This window comes from Balaenoptera physalus (assembly GCF_965194825.1).
Source record: "Balaenoptera physalus genome assembly, chromosome: 3".
NCBI lineage: Eukaryota > Metazoa > Chordata > Mammalia > Artiodactyla > Balaenopteridae > Balaenoptera > Balaenoptera physalus.
The window spans coordinates 10,670,605-10,685,133 of NC_138890.1; the positions used below are offsets into that span (position 1 = coordinate 10,670,605).

At 40.6% G+C, this 14,529-nt stretch overlaps 1 pseudogene across 1 annotated transcript in view; it reads left to right on the plus strand.

The window, feature by feature from the left end:
• The window catches only part of LOC309658690 (protein LRATD2 pseudogene), a 249,426-nt pseudogene that overhangs the window by 138,200 nt on the left and 96,697 nt on the right, over positions 1-14,529 (plus strand). The gene's annotated exons all lie outside the window — the stretch shown is intronic.

Here is a 14,529-nt window from a genome sequence, read left to right on the forward strand (position 1 = left end):
TGCAATGTCTGTAGACATTTCTGGTTGTCACAGCTGGAGGAGAGAGTGTCACTGGCATGGGACACTGGTCAACATCCTATAGGGCACAGGATGACCCCACAACCAAGGATGATCTGGCCTCAAATGTCAAGAGTGTTGAGGCAGAGTAATTAACGACTCAGTGCATACTCTTATTACTATTATTAATAAATAAAAGTATTTTTCCTGATGTGTAGTACATTTTATATGTTCATGACAAATCGACCCCTGTATTTCCAGAACAACAAACCTTCTTCACCAAACAGATCTGGAACATCTGACCCAGTGCTGTCCAATAGAAATATTATTTTTTTGACCACATAGCTTGCAGGATCTTAGTTCCCTGACCAGGGATTGAACCTGCGCCGTCGGCAGTGAAAGCGTGGAGTCCTAACCACTGGACTGCCAGGGAATTCCCTTCCAGTAGAAATATAATGTGAACCATATATGCAATTTAAAATTTTCTAGTAGCTACACTTTGAAAAGTAAAAAGAAACAAGTAAAATTCATTTGGATCATGAATTTTATGGAACTCAACCTATCGAAAAATATGGTTGTGTCAACACATAATCAGCAAATTATTAATGAGATATTTTACATTTTTTTCGTACTAAGTTCTTCAAACTCCAGTGTGTATTTTACATGTTCAACACATCTTACTTCAGATGCTAGATTTTCATCAGAGTGTGAATGAAAAACATTGTCTGCCATGTCAGTAATCAAAGGATGTTGTAGCCATCAAGCCATCACATCACAGCTGCCCAGATGGTGAGCCCTGAGGGGACTCAGGATGGAGACAAATGGGCTGCCCACTGCCAAGCTCTCAGCCATTGCAGTCCCCCTAACTGTGCACCCTGAGGGGATTCAGGATGGAGAAAAGCAGGATACTGGCCCCAGATAGCTGAGGTGCATTTCAAAGGAATGATTTCAGTGAGCCCAGACTCTTGCATGTTCCCATACATAGGAAAACGCTAAATTCCTTAACTTGAGATACGTAGTTTTCTTTAATTAACAGTAATATTTTGATGCTCTAAATACCTGGTCTTTGTTGCAAAAAATCCTATATTTCCTGGCACTCCCTTGCCTCTTCCGAGCAGTCCCTCATAGTTATCTGAGATGCTATGTCCCGGGCTTGAAGTCCTCAGAATGCCTGCTGAATAAAATATAATTCTCAACTTTTAGGCTGTGCATTTTTTTTTTTTCAGTTGACAAGAGTCACTCGATTTGTATTTAAATTTCATAAAATTTACAGTTTAAAAATGTAGATTCTTATACCCACGTTGTTTCCAAATGTGCTTACGCATCTTCCAATCACTGAATGGAGACTCAGTTTTCAAATTTAAGTTTAAATGAAACAAAACTATAAATTTAGTTATGCAGGCCTAGTATCCACATTTCAGGGACCCAGTGGCCACATGTAGCTACTGGCTGCTGTCCTGGACAACAGAACTCTGATCCATTCAGGGAAGATTTTGGAAGGAGCCAATTAGAAGACAGGGTAGCTCTTGATGGGCCAAGAGAACTAATTTCCAGAGTGCATTGTTGAATAAATAAGTAAAAATTTAAAATTAAAAATTAAAAATAGAATAAAAAACAAAAATAGAACTAGAAAGGGAGAGGAGACCAACACGTTTGATAAGATTCCTTTGAAACAAAAGAAAAATATCTTCCTCTGACCTTTATTTATATGTGTGTGCACAGAAAATATTCAGAAAGATACACAGAAAAGTGTGGTTACCCCAGTATGTGAGGAAATAAAAGGAGGGCTTTCACATCTTCCTAAAAATACTTCAATATTGTCTGGATGCTTTCAGCAAGCATGTGCTATTTGATAAATTAATTCATCCATTCGACAAATATTCATTGAATGTCTGCTATGAGCAAGGTCACTGCTGTGCTGCAGATGGCTCATCCCATCTCACAAGAGCCAGTTATCAAATTGTCAGGAGTTCTGTGAGCAAGTTTTTAAACATAGGCATCATTAAAAATTAAATTATATAAACTTAGGATTAAATATATTATATTACAAACAAAGGGAATAAATAAATACGCAAAACTCATCGCTTCCTAATTATGTGCTGCATTTTACCATTACAGGGTCTTGATGTTAAGTCTATTGTATGTTTATGATGAGAATTCTGGGCTACTGCCAATCCCTTCCCAACTTCAAGCTCAATGATGTCCCACTGGTTCTTGAAATCAGCCAATGATGGAAATGTTTACACCACAGGAATTGGCAAACGCTACAAATCAGGATCCCCACTTCCCCCGCAAGAGCTGGTTGTTAAACATTTACCAACACACCTGGCCTCGGTCCTTCTGTAGATGTTGGTGTCACAGTAGAAAACAAGACACACGAGATCCTGCCCTTGTGAAATTTGGGGAGACTTTAAAACACACCAATAATTATATTCTTTATACTTTTTAAGCTTAACACTTTATTTTTCTAAGAAACCTTTAAGTCATCTGCCTTGTAGACCCTGTTGGTGCTTTTAACCAACTTCCCAGACAATACAATTGTAATTTCTGGCCTCCATATGCACTTCTACCTGGAACGCTCTTTTTGCTTACCCACCCCTCCCCACTTCACCTGGCTAACTCAGCTCAGGGGATAATCTTCCAGAAAACCTTCTCTGTTTCCCCCACCCCCACATCTGGGCTGGGCTGAGAGGCCCTACTGTGCAGGACCTGCCCTGAGCACGACTCCAATCAGGGCCTTATTCATCTTTGGCACTTTCTCTGGGACCTCAAAGATGCTCCATAAAAGAATGAATGAGGCCTATGACAGGAAAGGCAGTTACCAGCATATACACCATACTCTCCGTTTGCTCTGGCCCAGGCAGACATCACCAATCAATCTTGCTGATTTTATTCCCACAGGAGGAGAAAGTTCATTAACCACATGGTATTTGCTGGGGACTTCAGGCCTCCAAAGCCCTTTGACCAAGGGACCTCCAGAACTGCTTCCCCCACCAATGAGTTGTTCAGAGGTCTCCTCCTTCCCCAATAACCCCCTGCCCTGGTCCCCAAAGCCCACAGATCACCTTTCCTGCTGCCACCAAGGCTCAGACATCTGGTGTCCTTAACTTCCTGCTTTGAGACATTTAAAGCAGCACCTTTTGGATTTACCTCTGGTCTCTGTGGGAATCAGCCTTGAGACTGAAGGAGGGAAAAAACACAGATTCTCAGGATTGCCTTCCCCTCCTACTTACCATCCAGCCCTGGCTGCTGAGAAATGGAATATTTCCTGCCATATCAGGAAACAAAGGATGTCACAGTTGTCAACGAATGCAGCTACTACAGATGGTGAGCTGGTGAGCCCTGAGGAAACTCAGGATGTGAAAATACAGGATACTGGCCCCAGACAGCTGAGGTGCATATCAAAGGAATGATTTCAATGAGCCCAGACTCTTGCACCTTCCCATACACAGAAAAGTGCTAAATTCCTTAACTTGAGATATCTGGTTTTCTTTAATTAACGATAATCTTTTGATGTTCCCGACCACCTGCCCTTTGTTACAAAACGCCTACATAACCTGGCTTCCCCCGCTTGCCTCCTTGGAGCAATTCTCTCAGGGTTACTTGAGATGCTGCCTCCTGGGCTTGAAGTCCTAAAAATTCCCACCAAATAAAACATAACTCTCAACTTTTAGGTTGTGAATAATTTTTTAGGTCCACACTGCAAACTTGTGCCTCTTCCTCCTGACCCTAAAACAGGATATAAACAGCTCCATGTGCCCCTAGGAAACCAACAATGAGGTTCACCGATAATAAAAATAGTTATTATTTCCTGCATGTGGTCCAAAACTCTCCACCACCTTATCATGTTTAATCATCCAATAATCTAACCAAGTGGGTATGATTATTATTATTATTACTTTTTAAAGATGTTTTTGATGTGGACCATTTTATTTTAAAGTCTTCATTGAATTTGTTACAATACTGCTTCTGTTTTATATTTTGGTTTTTTGGCCACGAGGCATGTGGGATCTTAGCTCCCCGACCAGGGATCGAACCCGCACCCTCTGCATTGGAAGGTGAGGTTTATTATTACAATTGCCCCCATTTTACAGAGAGAAAACTGAGGCATAGAGGAGATTAGGGCTCTGCCTAAGCTGACCCAGCTGGTTAGTGGTAGATCCAGGACTTCAGACCAGGCAGCCTAACCCCAGAGTCTGTGCTCTGAACCCCTAAAACCACTGCAATTATGGGAGTGGCCACGAATGTGCATTTCTCCAGGGAGGAGGCTCCCAGCTCCTTTCTGATTCTCAGTAGGGTCTGGGACCCCCCAAGAGGGTATGGGCAGCTGCTTTAAGATATCTTATTTCTCAAGAGGACCTTCCATGTCCTTCTCTCTCAAAGACTGGGGAGGGGGCTACACGTCTTACTTCTAGTCAGCTCAGCTGGCACCTCTGCACTGTGTCCTAGGAACCACCCTTGTTAATGCAACTTCGTGTATCCGATGCACAGCGAGGCCAAACAAACCAAAAAGTCATAGCTTGGAGCAGAGAAAGTTTTACTGCAGGAGCTGGGTGGCTCATGCCCCAGAAAACCCCAAACTCCCTGAAGGGTTTCAGCAAAGCATCTTTTAAAAAAACACTTTCTTATTTATTTGGTTGCACTGGGTCTTAGTTGTGGCAGGTGGGCTCTTTAGCTGAGGGATGCATGTGGGATCTAGTTCCCTGGCCAGGGATCAAACCCGGGCCCCCTGCATTAGGAGCACAGAGTCCCAACCACTGCGCCACTAGGAAAGTCCCAAGCAAAGCATTTTTAAAAGCCAGGTGAGGGAGGGGGTTCGCAGGGTGTGTGATCAGCTCGTGCACAATTCTCTGATTGGCTGATGGTGAGGTAACAGGGCGGAGTCACAGGGGTTAACATGATCAATCCTTAGGCTCTGAGAGGCCTTGGGGACTATGTGCTCTTGGTCATCAAGTAGTTAACATCTTCCACTTGGTGGGGGATTTTTACATCTGTAAAGCAACTCAGGAAATGTACATCACATACTGTTATCCAAGTAGTTCAGAGAGGAGCTAAAGCGGAGGATATAGGGGAAGGGCCTGTCCCAGGAAGGCCCCACAGGGTCCTGCTCGGTTACACCCTCTCTATCCTAAAGGGAAATGCTTCTTCTCTTTCCCCTCACTTTGTTTTGGGTACTCCCTGGAGGATAGTCCTTAGATTTGCTGAAACCTGATAGTTCAGACTTATTCCTGGACTCTTTGGACTCTCCCAGTTCCTTCCCTGCCCCACGGTGCTGAGAAAGCCTGTCCATCGTGAACCCTGACTGTTCTCTAGTTCTTGTGGGCACTGGGAACAAAGAAATGAGCAGGACAGACTGTGGGGTTCACGTCTCAAGGATATTGGGTCTAGCAGGGAAATCTGACATCTTTCAGCACATCCTCAGGGGGTTTGTTAATGACACCTGAGACCTGCCTTCTGCCCGGAGCGGGAGAGGGCATTGTCAGGGATACAGGACTTTTCAGCTCAGGTCTGAGTTGCTAGAGACTTTGAGGAGGAGGGTGGGTGGGATTCCAACTCCCCACGGGGAGTTGCAGGCCTTTGCAGCACTGGTGTCAGTTTCTAAAGCCCAGGTCTGCCCCTTTCATGGGCTCTGACCCCAGGGTAACACCTCCACCTGGCCATTTACCCTCCAATTGCTGAAGACTCACACTTCCCTCACCTCCACCCCCCTTTCATTTTTCTCCATCCCTCTGCTCTCCACACCCTCCCCTGCACTTTTTATTCCTCATCTCTGGGAACTGCTCCAATTGTCTTACAGTAAAAAAAACAAAAACAAAAACAACTGTTCGTGAAATAGAGACACAGACATAGGGAATGGCCGTATGGATACAGGGACAGGTGGGGAAGGGGGGTGGGTGGGACGAATTGGGAGACTGGGATTGACATATATACACTACTATGTATAAAATAGATAACTAATGAGAACCTACTGTATAGCACAGGGAACTCTACTCAGTGCTGTGTGGTGACCTAAATGGGAAGGAAATACAAAAAAGAGGGGATATATGTATACGTATAGCTGATTCCCTTTGAAACTAAAATTAACACAGCATTGTAAAGCAACTATACTCCAATAAAAATTAATTAAAAAAAAAAGACAAAAGACCCCTGCTCATTATTTAGCTCTATTAATATGACCCAATCTTATTCTCAGAGTGATTCCTTGTACATGCCGGTGTGCTCACTCTCACCTCAGGGCCTTTGCACTGGTTGTCCTCTGTGTCCTCTGTACCCTCCTTCACTTTTTTTAAAAATTAAATTTAATTTTTTTTTAAACATCTTTATTGGAGTATAATTGCTTTACAATGGTGTGTTAGTTTCTGCTTTATAACAAAGTGAATCAGCTATACATATACACATATCCCCATATCTCCTCCCTCTTGCGTCTCCCTCCCACCCTCCTTATCCCACCCCTCTAGGTGGTCACAAAGCACCGAGCTGATCTCCCTGTGCTATGCGGCTGCTTCCCGCTAGCTACCTATTTTACATCTGGTAATATTATTAGTCCATGCCACTCTCTCACCTTGTCCCAGCTTACCCTTCCACCTCCCCGTGTCCTCAAGTCCATTCTCTACATCTACATCTTTATTCCTGTCCTGCCCCTAGATTCTTCATAACCTAATTTAATTTTTAAAAAATTTTTATTGGAGTATAGTTGATTTACAATGCTGTGTTAGTTTCTGCTGTACAGCAAAGTGAGTCAGTTATACATATACATATATCCACTCTTTTTTAGATTCTTTTCCCATATAGGTCATTACAGAGTATTGAGTAGAGTTCCCTGTACTATACGGTAGGTCCTTATTAGTTATCTATTTTATATAGGAATGGATAAAGAAGATGTAGTACATAGACACAATGGAATATTACTCAGCCATAAAAAAGAAAAGAACAAAATAATGCCATTTGCAGCAACATGGATGGACCTAGAGCTTGTCATAATGAGTGAAGTAAGTGAGACACAGAAAGACAAATATGATATTGCTTATATGTGGAATCTAAAAAAATGGTACAAGTGAACTTATTTACAAAACAGAGAGTCACAGATATAAAAAACAAACTTATGGTTACCAGGGGGGAAAGGGAGGGGGAGGGATAAACTGGGAGACTGGGATTAACATATACACCCCCTTCACTTTTTAAGGTCCTTAAACCAAATGCCCCCTTCTCAGAGAGATCTTCCCTAACTACTTAATTTAAAACTGCCGTCCTATATACAGTACAGTGACTATAGTTAATCATACAGTATTGCATATTTGAAAGTTGCTTAGAAATTCTCATCACAAGAAAAAAAATTTTATAACTATGTATGGTGACAGATGTGAACTAGACTTACTATGATCCTTTTGCAGTATATACAAACATTGAATCATTATGTTGTATCCTTGAAACTAATATAATGTTATAATATAGTCAATTATACCTCAATAAAGATAATAATAATAAAAAATGAAAATCTTGTTTGTACAAAAACTTGCATGTAAATGTTCATAGCAGCATTATTCATGACATCCAGAAAGTGGAAACAATCCAAATGTCCATCAACTGATGAATGGATAAACAAAATGTGGTATCTCGACACATATATCCAAAATATAATGGAGTATTATTTGGTTATATAAAGGAATGAAGTATAAACCCTGAAAACATTATGCTAGGTAAAAAAGGCCAGTCACAAAGACCATATATTGTGTATTCCACTTATGAAAAATACCCAGAATCAGCAAATCTATAGAGACAGAAAATAGATTAGTGGTTGCCCAGGGCAGGGGGTTGTGGACTTTGGATGAAATGGGGTCGAAGGACTGTCATTGAGTATGGGGTTTCTTTTTGGGGTAATGGAAATGCTTTAAATTTGATTGTGGTGATGGTTGCACAGCTCTGTGAATAGATTAAAAACCATTGAATTGTATACTTTAAATGAGTGAATGTATGATATAGGAATTATATCTCAATAAAGCTGTTAAAAAGAAAACTAGAATATACCCCTCCACCTTCATCCCTACTTTGTTCCTCAAAAGTGGGATCTTATATCTTTCTTAATTTGCTTATTGAGGGAATTCCTGATGGTCTCGTGGTTAGTACTCCGAGCTTTCACTGCTGAGGGCACTGTCGGGGAACTAAGATCCCACATGCCCCACAGCGCAGCCAAAAAAGAAAAAAATTTTTTGCTTACTGATTATATTCATGGACTCTGACACTAGAATGTTAGCTCCTGGAGGACAGATTTTTTGGGGTTGATTCACCAATTAGTCCATTGTATTCCCAGGCGTAAGACTTAGGAACATCGTAGGCGCCCAATGAATATCTGCTATGGGAATGCTGAGTGTCCCAAAAGTCTAATTACTCTGTCAGTCTTGTCTCTCCACCTTCACCTTGGCCTCCTTCTCCAAATCCTGCCTTGATTCCCACCGCTCAGATGAAGTGGACACAACAACCTATCTTGTTCCAAGTTGGCCTCTGGGCTCCATACACGTTTGTTGTTGTATTTTTTATAAGGATCGCAGTATCTTCTCTCTCTCTCTCTCCCTACCTCGGAAAGAACAAGAACCCTCTGGTCCTGGGTGCGGTGGGAAGAGGGGGGCAGAGATTTGGTGAATCCTGAGGATGGGATGCTTGGGAAACTCAGAACACCTAAGGCCACTTTCCTAATGGGCCCCAGTTTGGGAAGCCTTTGGGAAGTTGAGTCTGTGGCTCCCCTGTGGTGATCGGGCTGAGGTGGGGGTGGGGTAAGGAATCGAGATCAGCAAGTCTGTGCCTGGTACCACCGAGACCCTTCCTGGAAACTTCGGTTCCAAGGACTTGAGGGGCATGAGACATCCTAGCTATGTGTTTCTGCTGTCCCCGTGTGTCTCAAAGTGGAACTGCATGAATTCAGAGTGTCAATACCAGCACCTAGGCCCAGCTTTGAGAATGCCGCCCTCAATCTCCCATGACACCGAGGGTCCATCCGCCTGAAAAGATGCCTCTAGGAGGATGTCGCTGCATCAGGCAGCCTCTAAGGTGGCTAAAATCCCAAAGATCCCTGCCCGCTGGTATTTACTCCGTGTGTAATGCCAGCTCCTTGAATATGGGCGGGACATGTGACTTGCTTCCAACAAATGGAATACAGCAAAAATGATAAAAACTCATTCTGATATTGGATTATAAAGATTGTGATTTCATCTTGTTGTACCCTCCTCCTTCTCATCTTCGCTCATCCCTTCCTCCCTCCCCCTCCTCCCTTTTCCCCTCCCTCCCTGCCTCTCTCTCTCTCCCTTTCTGTCTCTGTCTTTCTGCCCTATAAAAAGGTCCATATGTCCAGGAACTGTCACCAGTCAGCAGAGAACTGAGATCTGAGGTTAGAAACAGATCCCCTATCATTGGTCAAGATATTAGATGACCACAGTCTCTGCTAGCATCTTTTTTTTTTTTTTTTTTTTTGGCCTTGTCAAGTGGCTTGTGGGATTATATTTCCCTGACCAGGGATTGAACCCATGCCCTCGGACAGTGAAAGCCGAGGTCCTAACCACTGGACCGCCAGGGAATTCCCGTTGCTAGCATCTTTTTTTTTTTCTTAACTTTTTATTTTATATTGGAGTATAGCCGATTAACAATGTTGTGATATTTTCAGGTGCACAGCAAAGGGCCTCAGCCACACATATACATGTATCCATTCTCCTCCAAACTCCTTTCCCATCTAGGCTGTCACATAACATTGAGCAGAGTTCCCTGTGCTATGCAGTAGGTCCTTGTTGGTTATCCATTTTAAATATAGCAGTGTGTACATGTCAATCCCAAACTCCCTAACTATCCCTTACCCCCAGCCTTTCTCCCTGGTAACCATAAGTTTGTTCTCTAAGTCTGTGAGTCTGTTTCTGTTTGTAAATAAGTTCCTTTGTATCATTTCTTTTTAGATTCCACATATAAGTGATATCATAAGATATTTCTCTTTCTCTGTCTGACTTACTTCACTCAGTATGACAAACTTTAGGTCCATCCATGTTGCTGCAGATGGAATTATTTCATTCTTTTTAATGGCTGAGTAATAATCCATTGTATATACGCACCACATCTTTATCCGTTTCTCTGTTGATAGACATTTAGGTTGCTTCCATGTCTTGGCTATTGTAAACAGTGCTGCAATGAACATTGGGGTGCATGTATCCTTTTGGACCATGTTTTTCTCTGGATATATGCCCAGGAACGGGATTGCTGGGTCATATGGTAGCTCTATTTTTAGTTTTTTAGGGAACCTCCATACTGTTCTCCACAGTGGCTGTACCAGTTTACATTCCCACCAACAGTGTAGGAGGGTTCCCTTCTCTCCACACTGTCTCCAGCATTTGTTGTTTGTGGATTTTTTGATGATGGCCATTCTGACTGGTGTGAGGTGGTATCTCATTGTAGTTTTGACTTGCATTTCTCTAATAATTAGTGATGTTGAACATCTTTTCATGTGCCTCTTCGCCATCTGTATGTCTTCTTTGGAGAAATGACTATTTAGGTCTTCTGCCCAATTTTTGATTGGGTTGTTTGTTTTGATTACATTGAGCTGCATGGGCTGTTTGTAAATTTTGGAGACTAATCCTTTGTCAGTCACATCATTTGCAAATATTTTCTCCCAATCTGTGGGTTGTCTTTTCATTTTGTTTATGGCTTCCTTTGCTGTGCAAAAGCTTTTGAGTTTAATTAGGTCCCATTTGTCTATTTTTGTTTTTATTTCCATTACTCTGGGAGATGGATCAAAAAAGATATGGCTGTGATTTATGTCAGAGTGTGTTCTGCCTATGTTTTGCTCTAGGAGTTTTATAGTGTCTGGTCTCACATTTAGTTCTTTAATCCATTTTGAGCTTATTTTTGTGTATGGTGTTAAAGAATTATCTAATTTCATTTTTTTTTTACATGTAGCTGTCCAGTTTTCCCAGCACCATTTGTTGACGAGACTGTCTTTCCACCATTGTATAGTCTTGCCTCCTTTGTCATAGATTAATTGACAATAGGTGTGTGGGTTTATTTCTGAGCTTTCTATCCTGTTCCATTGGTCTATATTTCTATAGAAATAGAGAAATACCATAGTGGTTTTTTTTTTTTTTTTAATGCACGATCTCCTATTTATTTATTTATTTTTGACTGTGTTGTGTCTTCGTTTCTATGCGAGAGCTTTCTCCAGTTGCGGCGAGCGGGGGCCACTCTTCATTGCAGTGTGCGGGCCTCTCACTGTAGCGGCCTCTCTCGTTGCAGAGCACAGGCTCCAGACGCGCAGGCTCAGTAGTTGTGGCTCACGGGCCTAGCTGCTCCGCGGCATGTGGGATCTTCCCGGACCGGAGCACGAACCCGTGTCCCCTGCATTGGCAGGCGGATTCTTAACCACTGCGCCACCAGGGAAGACCTACCATAGTGTTTTGATGACTATAACTTTGTAGTATAGTCTGAAGTCAGGGAGCCTGATTCTTCCAGCTCCATTTTTCTTTCTCAATATTGCTTTGGCTATTCGGGGTCTTTTGTGTTTCCATACAAATTGTGAAATTTTTTGTTCTTGTTCTGTGAAAAATGCCATTGGTAGTTTGATAGGGATTGCATTGAATCTGTAGGTGGCTTTGGGTAGTATAGTCATTTTGACAATATTGATTCTTCCAATCCAAGAACATGATATAATCCATCTGTCTTCAATTTCTTTCGATTTCTTTCATGAGTGTCTTATAGTTTTCACATACAGGTCTTTTGTCTCCTTAGGTAGGTTTATTCCTAGGTATTTTGTTCTTTTTGATGTGATGGTAAATGGGATTGTTTCTTGAATTTCTCTTTCTGATCCTAACCAGATAAAGATATATATATATATATATATATATATATATATATACACACACACACACACATATATATACACATATATATGTGTATAAATATATATATACATATATATTTTTTATTTTTAGAAAGAACAGTGATAAACTTTAATCAAATTAAAGTCAGGAATATAAAGATTCTGGCTCAGTTTTCCTTTAATTTCCCCATAACACTTATTTTCCTACTGTCTTTGCTGAATTTTAACAGGCATATTATAATATACTTGTTCTGGGACAGCCTCTATGATTACAAATAAAAAATACACATCCATAAGTCCTTAAACACCATTTAAAAAACCGAAGTGTCAATGCCAAATTTTTGAGTTTAATGAAAATTCTGAACATTAAATGAGCATAGCTGCATTTACAATGCTGATTTTTAAAAGCTATCTGAAAATAAAATATAGTAAAATTATTGCTTCCAAAGTTATGTTGACATAATCTATACAAGGCAGAATTGAAACAGTAGCAAACTGCATGAAAACAGTTACATAACCAATCTTTATCCCTTCTTTTGGCATTTTATACATCTCTACAAAGCTATCATGTTATAGTCCTTATCTTGAAAGGGATGTCCTGCTATCTAGATACTTAAATTCTATCCATGTTAAGATATATCCTGAGGATTTTAGTGTGTTAACCCATGGAAATGACTTTAATTTTGCATGTTAAGCAGTGCAATACACGTTTGACAAAAAAAGAAAATTACAGGCCAATATCACTGATAAACATAGACACAAAAATCCTCAACAAAATACTAGCAATTAGAATCCAACAATACATTAAAAGGATCATATACCATGATCAAGTGGGATTTACCCCAGGGATTCAAGGATTTTCAATATCTGCAAATCTATCAGTGTGATACACCAACCACATCAACAAATTGAATAATAAAAACCATACGACCATCTCAATAGATGCAGAAAAAGGTTCTGAACAAAATTCAACACCATTTATGATAAAAACTCTCCAGAAAGTGGGCATAGAGGGAACATACGTCAACATAACAAAGGCCACATGAGACAAACCTATAGCCAACATCATACTTAATGGTGAAAAGCTGAAAGCATTTCCTCTAAGATCAGGAACAAGGCAAGGATGTTCACTATAACCACTTTTTTTCAACATAGTTTTGGAAGTCCTAGCTACGGCAATCAGAGAAGAAAAAGAAATAAAGGGAATCCAAATTGGAAAAGAAGGAGTTAAACTGTCACTGTTTGCAGATGACATGATACTATACATAGAAAATCCTAAAGATGCTACCAGAAAACTACTAGAGCTCATCAGTGAATTTGGTAAAGTTGCAGGCTACAAAAGTAATACACAGAAATCTGTTGCATTTCTATACACTAACAACAAAAGATCAGAAAGAGAAATCCCCTTACTAGCATTTTGACTGCAGCCTTATCAGAGACCCTGAGCAAGTTACCCAGCTAAGCCACGCCCAGTTTCCTGACCTACAGAGACTATAAGATAATAACTGTTAGTTGTTTTAAGCTGAGTTCTATGTTGGGTTTATAATGCTGGCAGGACTTTGTTCAAGGATTAAGATGAGAACAAATCTAAATATATATAAAAAAGCATGGACAGCTCCTTAAAACTTATTTAGATACTGACTTGTGCCTGACTTTGCATGTACAATTCCCTTCCTCTGGCACACTGTTTCCACCTCCTTCATAGCAATACTTCTCTCTTGGCCTGATTCAGAGCTCAGATCAGAAGCCACCTTAATAGAGACCGATTGCTCTCAGAAATCCCAAGACTAAAATACCACCCCCATCTGTCTCTGTCACATACCCTTCGTTATGCCTTTGAAGTCCTTCTCACCATTGGTAATTATCTGGCACATTGATTATCTCTTTAGTTACTGTTGTTTTCCCTGCTGAACTGGGAATGGTTGCTTTGGTTTCTATTGTTTGATTTTATTTTTAAATATCAGTGAAATTAAATTTTTTCTGGTGTACCATTCTTGGCATTTTATCCTATGTATAGATTTGTGGGATTTGGGGAGGTAGAGTACCATTTAAATTTTTTAGCACCTTCAGAGTCACTGCTCTGATATCAAGATACCGAACAGTTCCATCACTCCTCCCCTCACCCACCCTGAAGAAACTCCCTTGTACTAAACTTTTGTTGTCACAGGAAAGGGCTTTTTTTCTCTCTCTCTTGCTTACTGCTCTATTGTCAGTGCTCATGTGTTGAATGAATGAATAAAACATATCAATGCCAACAAATGTTGGAAGTTGATATTGTAAGGGCTATCAGGATAACTCTCTCCTGCAGTTGTGGTCTTCTTTTTTCCTCCCTCTTTTTAAAATTTTATATCTATATGTATTTTATTGAAGTATAGTTGATTTACAATGTTGTGTTAGTTGCAGGTGTACAGCAGAGTGATTCAGTTATTATACATATACGTGTATACTTTTTCAGATTCTTTTCTCTTATAGGTTATTACAAAATATTGAGTATAGTTCCCTGTGCTATACAGTAGGTGTTTGTTGGTTATCTATTTTATATACAGTAGTGTGTATATGTTAATCCCAAACTCCTAATTTATCCCTCCCCCACCCTTTCCTCTTTGGTAACCATAAGTTTTTTTTCGATGTCCGTGGGTCTATTTCTGTTTTGCAAATAAGTTCATCTGCATCCTTTTTTTTTTTTT